This window comes from Brachyhypopomus gauderio, chromosome 7 (assembly GCF_052324685.1).
Source record: "Brachyhypopomus gauderio isolate BG-103 chromosome 7, BGAUD_0.2, whole genome shotgun sequence".
NCBI lineage: Eukaryota > Metazoa > Chordata > Actinopteri > Gymnotiformes > Hypopomidae > Brachyhypopomus > Brachyhypopomus gauderio.
The window spans coordinates 29,686,322-29,697,487 of NC_135217.1; the positions used below are offsets into that span (position 1 = coordinate 29,686,322).

An 11,166-nucleotide genomic window follows, 5' to 3' on the forward strand; every position below is an offset into this window, starting at 1 on the left:
GGGAAACTTTTACATGTTATAATCTCATTTGGCAAAGTATTCCAGTGACTCATGGCAACAACTGAGAACGCAGATTTAGCAAAGGAGGTCCTATATTTTGGGATGCTGCACTCTCCTCTTGAGGTTGCTCTTGTGACTCGAGCTGTTTTTTCTGAGCTCAATGTTATAAACCTTCTTAGAGGAGGCGCAGCTACTCCATAGATGATTTTAAAAAGTAGACAAATATTTGCATAGATTATTAAATTGTCAAAACTAAGAAAATTATATTTAGAAAGAATATGACATTGGTGATATTGTCTAGATTTTTTATCATGAATTTTTATAGCACTTTTAAAAATTAATTCCAAAGGCTTTAAGACTGTTTTACTAGCCTGCGACCAACTTGTCATACAGTATTGAAAACGTGAGAGAATCATAGAATTTAAGTACATATGTGATGCCTCCGTAGAGAGAGATCCTCTAATATACCTAAAATTTACCAAGTTAAGATTCAAAGACTTGCACAGTTTTTTTACATGATTTTTAAAAGTTAAAGATGAGTCAAGAGTAACACCTAAATAATTAAAGCTATTTACATTTTTTATTTTTTCCCTATTTATATAAATATCTGAATAATTAGAACATTTGTATCTGTTTTCAAAGTACATTGTAACTGTCTTTTCCAAATTTAGTGTAAGACAACAATTTTGTAACCAGACCATAACCTTTTTCAGTTCTTCTGTTAATTTTATGGCCACTTCTGTTTTACTTTTTCCGTGGGTGAACAGAACAGTATCGTCCGCATACAAGATTATATTCGTAACATCCTGGCACAAAGTTGCGCCGGGGATGGATATTTCAGCAAGACAATGATCCAAAACACCGCTCCAAATCTACTCAGGCATTCATGCAGAGGAACAATTACAATGTTCTGGAATGGCCATCCCAGTCCCAGACCTGAAGATCATTGAACATCTGTGGGATGATTTGAAGCGGGCTGTCCATGCTCGGCGACCATCAAACTTGACTGAACTGGAATTGTTTTGTAAAGAGGAATGGTCAAAAATACCTTTATCCAGGATCCAGGAACTCATTAACACCTACAGGAAGCGACTAGAGGCTGTTATTTTTGCAAAAGGAGGATCTACTAAATATTAATGTCACTTTTCTGTTGAGGTGCCCGTACTTTTGCACCTGTCAAATTTTGTTTTAATGCATATTGCACATTTTCTGTTAGTACGATAAACCTCATTTAAATCCTGAAATATTACTGTGTCCATCAGTTATTAGATATATTAAACTGAAATAGCTGTTGCAAAATATGACTGTATGTAGTTTTAGAATATGTCACATCTATTTAAATATCTATTAACATCACATCAAGTGGTAGTATTTTACCAAATGTAGTATGAAGATATGTACATATTTATTGTGCCAGGATGTTTCTGTGGTGTCTTCCAGTTTCCTAATCCACAGGATATTTTAATTTATTTTTGTACCTTCAATATTGAACTTTTTTAGGACACTGGTTACACCATTGCCTTGATTTGAAAATCCAGCAGTATAATTTTGACTAATATTTTATATTAAGAGACAGTAAAGTGTATCAGTGAAAATTAATCAAAATAGACTAATCTTATAAATTTCATCGCCTGCAACTGGTTCAGAATGCAGCTGCCTGGTTTCTTCTAATACTCGCAAGCACGATCACATTACTCCTGTTCTTTACTCTCTTCACTGGCTCCCAGTAAAATTTAGAATTCAGTTTAAAATCCTGTTTGTTTTCTGTGCAGTCCATGGACTCCCTACATAGGTGACGTTATAAAGTTACATCAGCCTGGCAGAGATCTTCGTTCAGGTGGACAATATCTACTGGAGGTTCCACGGTCTAGGTGTAAGCAGTGGGGTGATGGATCTTTCGCAGTAGCAGGTCCTAAATTGTGGAATGCCTTGCCTACTGTTCCACGTTCCATCACTGATCTACCAATATTTAAAGCCAAACTTAAAACACACTTATTTAGGATGGCTTTCAACATCTAATTATGTGCAAATGGTATCATTGCCAACTGCACACGGACTAAATCACCATACTAGTTTATAAAAACGTTTATAAAAAAGACCATACTAGTTTATTTTTGATTCCATTGTGTACAGCGCTTTGATCAACTTTGGTTGTGTAAGGTGCTATATAAATAACTGATGATTGATTGATTAATTAAAATAATATTTAATGAACATTCTTTATTTGCAGAAAAGTCCGATTTAAATTCCATTTGAGTTTTGCACTTGTACATGTTCTGCACTTATTGTACTGTATTTATTTATTATTTTTTGCAACAGCTTACATATTTGTTGCATCATTTGACTCATTGTTAAATATTTAATTTGAACTCTGTGACTGGACAGAGATAAGAGAATATGAACAGAATTTAATGTAATTAAAACATTCATCCAAAATATTTATCCAAAATGTTTTCATTTAAATGTGGACAACAATTGGGCATATCGAGTTCAGAAATGGTTGTAACATATGTGTTTAGCTATATCCCTAAAAGTATAGGCCATAAGCAAAGCTACAGTGTATTAACTGAATTAAGGAAAACAAATGTAGGCATCAATGCATTTTTGTATCATGCCTGAATGGGCTACCTCTTATGCCTACTAATTTAAACAGAGACTTTTCAATTATGTATATGTTAGAATATTTTGAATTGATCATTGAACATTTCCAGAGTGCACAGTGATGACAAACAATGCACTTGTCTATCATCAAATGTATAGTGGGCCAACTTTGATGATTAATGCAAATTATTTTCCTTTTATAATTAACTCCTGGGGCAACTGAATTGTTAAATAATAATATAAATAAAGAGGTATGTAATGCATGAAGGGTTTCACAGAATGCTCATATTACAACAAACAGTCCTCTAAAACTAAGTGCATGAAACTCACCATGTGGTCAGGAAACTCACCCTAGTTCATCAGGCAGCTAGAAGACTCAAAGAATCAGTCACTAATTAGCAAACAGATGTTCATCTTCTCTGAAATGTCACTGACACCAGCAGTCATTGTCATTACACTTAAAATCGTCCTCAGAGCCACAGCTAATATAGCTGAGTGCCGCATGTACAAACGGGCTTCTCAGGTACCCTGGCAGAATGGCCTGGAGACCCGAAGGAAGGTCAGATTTGTCATCATTAGTGAGAGGATACATGTCCTGAATTTAACTCAGACCTGTAAAGACACCAAACAAGCCAACAAACAAGAAATTTCATGGCGTACTTCAAGATACTGGAGTCTCAGAAAGAAACGTTTTATCTTTTTCTGAGTGCAGTTTGTGGAGAACAGTGTACACATCTGTGTTTTTGACTAGACCTCAGTGTACACGTGTTTTTGACTAGTCCTTGGTGTACATATACATGCAGTCATGGTCTGGGGATTAGGGAACTGGTCTTGTGACTGGAGGGTTGTGGGTTCAATTGCCAGGCCATGACTGAAGTGCCCTTGATCAAGGCACTTTACTCCAACCGGGTGCCGGGTTGTCCACTTCTTTGGGCACTCCAAAATATGCCCAAAGGAATCTCAAAAACAACGCGACAAAGGCACAGATATCAAGTAAATGTCTACATACAAACGTGTACATTTCTTATTGTTATGCTCAACACGTGATTGATAGTTACACACAGTCTATTAAAACTATCAAAGGATTGCAAAGCATTTCGAAAACTGCGGCAAACACACAGAACACCATGAAAGCTGATTCCACATAAAACCACAAATTGCATTTAATAATAATTAGTAATAACAGCCCTGATCCCTCGGTTACTACGTGTTGAATCTCTAGTGCTTACAAATTCTTTCTAGTTATGCAGAGATGCACTCTGTAAACATTTTTATAATTTCAAAAGTGTAACTGCCAAAAGTGTAACTGCCGATTTGTTATAAAAGTTCTAATCATATATTAGCAGAATACCAGCTTACAATAAATATGTAGAAATATGTAGGCTGACAGATTGACAGAAATCTAGTTTAATCTATTTAAAGTATTTTGCTTTACCCAAACAAAAAATGGCAACCACAAAAAACCCTGAAAACCAGAGAATGCAGCCAGTACTACTATCATTTTCCCCATGTAACTAAAATATCCTAGTTTTTCTTCCTTCAAATACAACACTCCAAAACTTGTAGCTGCAGTTTTGGAACAACATGTGAAACAACATGCGAGTCTCTAGAGCTTCACGTGCATTCAAACTAGCGCGGCTACTGCAGTACAGCATTTAAATACCCGTTTCCTGTTCCTTAATTTGAGTCTCACTAATGCCTCTAGAAGTCCATTTACTTGTTAATGTCTTTATGTATTTTTCCATCGTCACTGTATGACACAGCGTTCATAAGGCTGTTCTTCATGGGTGGTGTTGTTCTGGATCTGGGGTTCCCTCTTGCCCTTGGGGGGTGCAGCTGAGCTGTGCTCTGTGATGTGCTGCAGTACCTCTTTACTCTCACTAGGGGGCAAGTTGTAGAAGAAGTATTGAGGAGCCATGCAGATGAACCTGTTCATACGAATAATAAACAGAAATGTGAATATTAGACACTTCAATATGAATGAATGAATGAATGTTCGATTTATATAGCGCCTTTTCCAGATTCCCAAGGCGCTTTACAATTTAACACAGGTACAAGTCACAGACAATCAATCACACACACACCGGTGAGAAGCGGCAGCCAATTGCGCACAGCGTACTCTCTACCGGAAGCCACAGCCCCCTGGGGGACTGAATGGGGTGCAGGAAGGGGAGAGAGGACAGACCCTAGTGGCAGAGCACCATCCACCACTGGGCATACAAGCACACACACGCACATACACAGACACAGACACTACTTTTTTTATTGAACATAGAGACACAGACACACACTCAGGGAGAATTTTTTGTTGACTGCCAATTTACCTAACCTCCATGTTTTTGGACTGTGGGAGGAAACCGGAGATCCCGGAGGAAACCCACGCAAACACAGGGAGAACATGGAAACTCCACTCAGATAGGGACTTGAACCCAAGACCCCAGTGCTGAGAGGCAAACGTGCTAACCACCAAGCCACCGTGTTGCCCAATATATACACAAAGGAATGTGTCTACATATTTGACTACATTTCATTTGTCATTATCTCCAGTTTTCATACATTCCTGAACTCTAAAGGGTGTTGGAAGAATAAAATAACATGAAAAGTAATTTTAGAATCACATGCCATTCGAAAGTACATGCCATTTGAAAGTAAAGACATTAATTCAAGTTCAACCTCCAGCTCTAGCCTCTAAAGGTACAGAGGAATGGAATAAACGAACCAGAATAGAAAATTAGCTACATGACAAACAATGTCAGGGCAAAACTGGATTTGATGGGTTTGACTGTTCTGTGTAAAAACTCTCTAGCAGTAAAAACCTCACTGGCATATTAGCATTCATCAAATGCAAACTAAAGGATCATTACATTAATAATAGTTGTTGCATTAAACACCACGTTTAAAACTCATAAAAAAGACTTACTCGTGCTGAAATCTGGGTGACGGTTCTGATGCAGTTATTCTCTGACAGCGTGTGCTCCTGGTATACAACCCACTCCGGAAGGTTCTGTTTGTGTGGCTCAGTCCCATAACACGAGAGAGGGTGGATCTGAGCCACGTGCTTGTGGGTAAGAATGAAGTAATTCCCTGATCCATCAATGTCCCTGGCCACCTGGGATATTGGAACAGGCACTTAGGGTCAAAGCTAAATTTAATGATTCCTGTGAGGTCTTTTAAGTTAGAAACCCATACAGCAAGCATTGGTTTGCATTATAAATATACACTACAAAGAGCATTTGATGGGATATTAACAAATACTGGCTTGTGTGAGAAGAACTGTGCACAAATTTCGTTGTATTACATTGAAGATTTATTATGAGAAAACTTGACCAAAGAAGTTTCTCATCCAGACTGGAAACTGCCGTTCATACTGAGTCTAATGGCCTGAATGCTGAATCTTATGGCCCGAATACTGAGTCTAATGGTCCGAATACTGAGTCTAATGGCCTGAATACTGAGTCTAATGGCCTGAATACTGAGTCTAATGGCTTTACCTGCATGAAGAAGCCTGCCAGTAGGACCTGCTTGGTGTTCAGTTGGTCTTGGAGCCGAACGCAGGTGAGGACACCTGGAGCTCTATCCGCCTCAGGATCTCAGCGAGCTCTGCACGAACAGCATCGGCTGTTTGCAGAGCAGCCAGACTCAGGTAATGATCAGCACACCATTGTGCTAAACTGGAACCTGCAGTAAATCAACAGTTCCACAATAATTGAAATATTCTGTAATTAAATTATTCTGTAAATTATGCTGTCGCTTCCACTGCTCTGGAATATAGCAAAATAGTTAAGTGAATATGTGTGCTTTTTAAATGTATTTAACACTCTGCAATTCATTGATTTGTTGATTTTCTCAAAACATATACACTGCTCAAAAAAATAAAGGGAACTCTTAAACAACACAATATAACTCCAAGTCAACCACACTTCTTTGAAACCAACCTGTTCAGTTAGGAAGCAACACGGATTGTGAATCAATTTCACCTGCTGTTGTGCAAATGGAATAGACAACAGGTAGAAATGAGAGGCAATTAGCAAGATCCCCCCTATAAAGGAGTGGTTCTGCAGGTGGGGACCACAGACCACTTCTCAGTACCTATGCTTTCTGGCTGATGTTTTGGTCACTTTTGAATGTTGGTGGTCCTTTCACACTCGTGGTAGCATGAGACGGACTCTACAACCCACACAAGTGGCTCAGGTAGTGCCGCTCATCCAGGATGGCACATCAATACGAGCTGTGACAAGAAGGTTTGCTGTGTCTGTCAGCGTAGTGTCCAGAGGCTGGAGGCACTACCAGGAGACAGGCCAGTACACCAGGAGACGTGGAGGAGGCCGTAGGAGGGCAACAACCCAGCAGCAGGACCGCTACCTCCGCCTTTGTGCAAAAAGGAACAGGAGGAGCACTGCCAGAGCCCTGCAAAATGACCTCCAGCACGCCACAAATGTGCATGTGTCTGCACAAACGGTTAGAAACTGACTCCATGAGGATGGTATGAGGGCCCAACGTCCACAGATGGGGGTTGTGCTCACAGCCCAACACCGTGCAGGACGCTTGGCATTTGCCAGAGAACACCAGGATTGGCAAATTCGCCACTGGAGCCTTGTGCTCTTCACAGATGAAAGCAGGTTCACACTGAGTATGTGGCAGACGTGACAGAGTCTGGAGACGCCGTGGAAAGCGATCTGCTGCCTGCAACATCCTTCAGCATGACCGGTTTGGCAGTGGGTCAGTAATGGTGTGGGGTGGCATTTCTTTGGAGGGCCGCACAGCCCTCCATGTGCTCACCAGAGGTAGCCTGACTGTCATTAGGTACCAAGATGAGATCCTCAGACCCCTTGTCAGACCATATGCTGGTGCGGTTGGCCCTGGGTTCCTCCTAATGCAGGACAATGCTAGACCTCATGTGGCTGGAGTGTGTCAGCAGTTCCTGCAAGATGAAGGCATTGAAGCTATGGACTGGCCCGCCCGTTCCCCAGACCTGAATCCGTTTGAGCACATCTGGGACATCATGTCTCGCTCCATCCACCAATGTAACGTTGCACCACAGACTGTCCAGGAGTTGGCGGATGCTTTAGTCCAGGTCTGGGAGGAGATCCCTCAGGAGACCATCCGCCACCTCATCAGGAGCATGCCCAGGCGTTGTAGGGAGGTCATACAGGCACGTGGAGGCCACACACAATACTGAGCCTCATTTTGACTTGTTTTAAGGACATTACATCAAAGTTGGATCAGCCTGTAGTGTGTTTTTCCACTTTAATTTTGTGTGTGGCTCCAAATCCAGGCCTCCATTGGTTAATACATTTGATTTCCATTGATGATTTTTGTGTGATTTTGTTGTCAGCACATTCAACTTTGTACAGAACAAAGTATTCAATGAGAATATTTCATTCATTCAGATCTAGGATGTGTTATTTGGATGTGTTCCCTTTATTTTAAGAAAATAAGACAATTAATATCAAAAGACATATTTTTTGTTACAATGGTCAATGTATGTTCATTATGATTTGGTCTGTTTTCTTTGTAGTTTGAAGTTTCAGGTTGCTCTGTCAGGACAAACTGCTCCAGTTTTTGAATGGTTTAAAAATAGAGAATTGTAGTAGCACAACACACTTGCTTGCGGTATGTTTTAGTTATTAGTGCTAGTCAGCTTGGTCAACAAACAGCAACATAAGATGCATCAGTATTGGTTATGGAAGAAACTAAGAAAAATCTAAAATTTCTATTAAGAAACTAAACTTTGTGCAAATTATAGATACAAGAAACACATCATCAAATTTGGCCAGAACTGATATGGTATGATGACACAACATTCAAAGTGACCCTTATGTGAACCGACTTCACATTTATCATCTATAATATGAGCTGTCACACCAAGATAATTCTTGTTGCTAATAGAGGTCCAACCTCCGCGAACGGCGGAAACATTCATACTTGCCGCGTCTTACTTAAGCCTTCGACCACAGAGAGCACTCTACAGTCCACAGCAATCCATCTCGCCAGTGAATTGGTCAATTTTGTTTCTTAATTTGAACCCCGACATGTGGTCGAGTGTTGACCGGTGACACTGTTTGCTCGTACTAGGAATACATTTAGCAGCTAAGTTATCATTACTGACCTGCGCGTTAGCCCAACATGTTTTGCGTTGAGGTGGTAATGAAGGGTGGAAGTGCTCCTGTGATAAGCGAACTCCTTCCTACATAAAGTGTAAATAACACTATTTGTGTTTGTACTTCCATCTGGATGTTTCTTATATTTAAATTTCCCATCCACCAGCGTAGCCTCTTCAGTCATCTCCATCATGCTCATCTTATTGTGCGTCCATATAATAGTATGTCTGGAACTCGTGCACTGAGAAACATTCCATGGTGCAAAAGTGTCTCATGCATTAAATGTGTTAAAATGCATACATTTTTTTAGTTTGTTAGTTTTCCTGTAATTAATTAATCGAAATTAACGCGTTAAAGTCCCACCACTACAATTGATATAATAAATGTTTGGGGTGCTTAGAACGTTCAATAAACACACTGAAAGAGTCAAATATAAAATAGGTCTTAGTAAATGGAAGTGAATATGTTTAGTAACAATACACATTTAGTTCACATTCTGGGTTTGATATGTTAATGAGTCTGGTGTGTTTTAATTCTCACGTGACTCACGTGAGCTGTGCTGGCTGTGTTTGTAGGCGTTGTACACATTGATAAGGAGGAGGGGCCAGGAAGCAAGATGGAGCTGCAAGAGGATAGGACACTTCATAAACCATGGATTCAGTCAATTCAGTCAGTTTAATTTATCATGTCTGCAACACTGACATGAGCTACATAGAGTGAGAAGTATCTGGATGAAACAGTTTATACAGCAGGGTGAAAAATGTGTCTTTTTATCATGAACCAACATGTTCAATAAGGTGTCAAAATGCCGGTCCTAATGAAGGTAACCTCAATGTTCATATCTGGCAGCCCTACTACCGCTCCACAGAATAGAATGTATGTTATAGCAAAATGTGATTTAAGTTTTCCGTATTTGGCAGATGCTTTTTTCAGAGCAACTGACATGAATTACATATATCAGTACAAACATACGCTGTATATCTCTAGGAATAAAACCCCTGACATTGCTAGGTGTTGTCCTAGCTTGCCCTACCTGTACTACCAGTTGAGGTGTGAGTCTAGTTTAAAAAGATGCTGACAACCAAACACAAAAACTAAACAGTACCAGGATCTTTTCTCCTAACTAAACAGATGAATTAGTTTCACTATAATGAAAGATGTAGTCACTGATATGCAGATGTATAGAAAAACAAAACAATAATAAGGTGGTTTGTCAAAATGGTTCATGTATAGATGGATAGACAGTGGGGTGAAAATACTTGGCTTACACATTATTCTTGCCTGTTAGAATGAATGACATTACCTGTTAACATGGCAGCAATGGTTAGCACCTCACTCGCACAGTCAAACTCGCAGGAGGCCAGCAGACTCTTAGCCATCTGCGGTTCCAGAGGCAACTCAGACATAATCACTGCAATCTCAGACAGGTTCCCATCATTATCCAGAGCCGTTAGATAGTCCAGCTCTTCTAAAGCCTGCATGAGGCGGGAGACACAAACAATAACTCGCCATCAGTTAGACATAAAAAATACATAACACTAGCCAACTGACTAGATACCAAGACTATCTTACTTACTGGTGTCATGTTTCTTAGCAGCATTTAGAAGTCGGTGCAGCTCGGTTGACTTAGTCAGGTGTTTGGACTCTTCGATAACCTTCGGCTTGAAGGTTGTGTCCCACTTCTCAAGCAACCTGGAGGACGTTTCCTCACCAAACAGCAGCACAAAATCTTGATTCAGCTGTTGATCAAATACACATACAAATGTATCAGTGGTCAATGCACTGTAAACAGCCAAACCAAATGAAAGCCTGGATTTTAAAAACCAATGCACAACTCACTAGTCCTTTGACATCTAAAAAACGTGGGAATGTTTTTAGGACATCTGTCGTTCTCTGTGAGTCATGCACTAGGTTCTGGTGATGTTCAAAGGACATCTTCATCTTCAATACTTTTGGTTCATCATGACAATGAACAAGAAATGATAGAGCTTCCTGGCAGGCATCTCCATCAAGGTGCTCAGGCACTGATGCTACTGATCTTCTGTGATTTGTTCCTTGTGCTTGTGACACTGTGGTTGCCTTAACTGATTGTTGAGATTTATTCCTGGACATGGTCTTCAGCCGCCATGCTAAATATCCTGTGCTCTTTTCGCAATCATAGAAATGCTCCTGTTAATAAAAAAAATGACATAGTTCCATCATTCATTTATCTTTTATCACAGATTAAAATCTGATAAACTTTACTGAGCTTGCTATGTTAACTAGCTTAGCCTGCCTGGTGTCTCAATGAGCTATTGTTACATTACAAGTCAATTTCCCTATTCACTTCTATTCAAACTGAGCACAATGTTTTCCCCTAATGACACTTAAGAGTTCTGTCTCTATGTAAAACTGGTATAATTTCTGAAAATAAGTACTTTAAACGTACATAGCCCTTTGGAGAAAAAGGATCCTTCAGTGAAGG

At 39.8% G+C, this 11,166-nt stretch overlaps 1 pseudogene; it reads right to left on the reverse strand.

Annotated features, from left to right (window-relative positions):
* Positions 1 to 4,348: 4,348 nt before the first annotated feature.
* Positions 4,349 to 10,287, reverse strand: LOC143519786 (putative pre-mRNA-splicing factor ATP-dependent RNA helicase DHX32; annotated as a pseudogene).
* Positions 10,288 to 11,166: the final 879 nt, after the last annotated feature.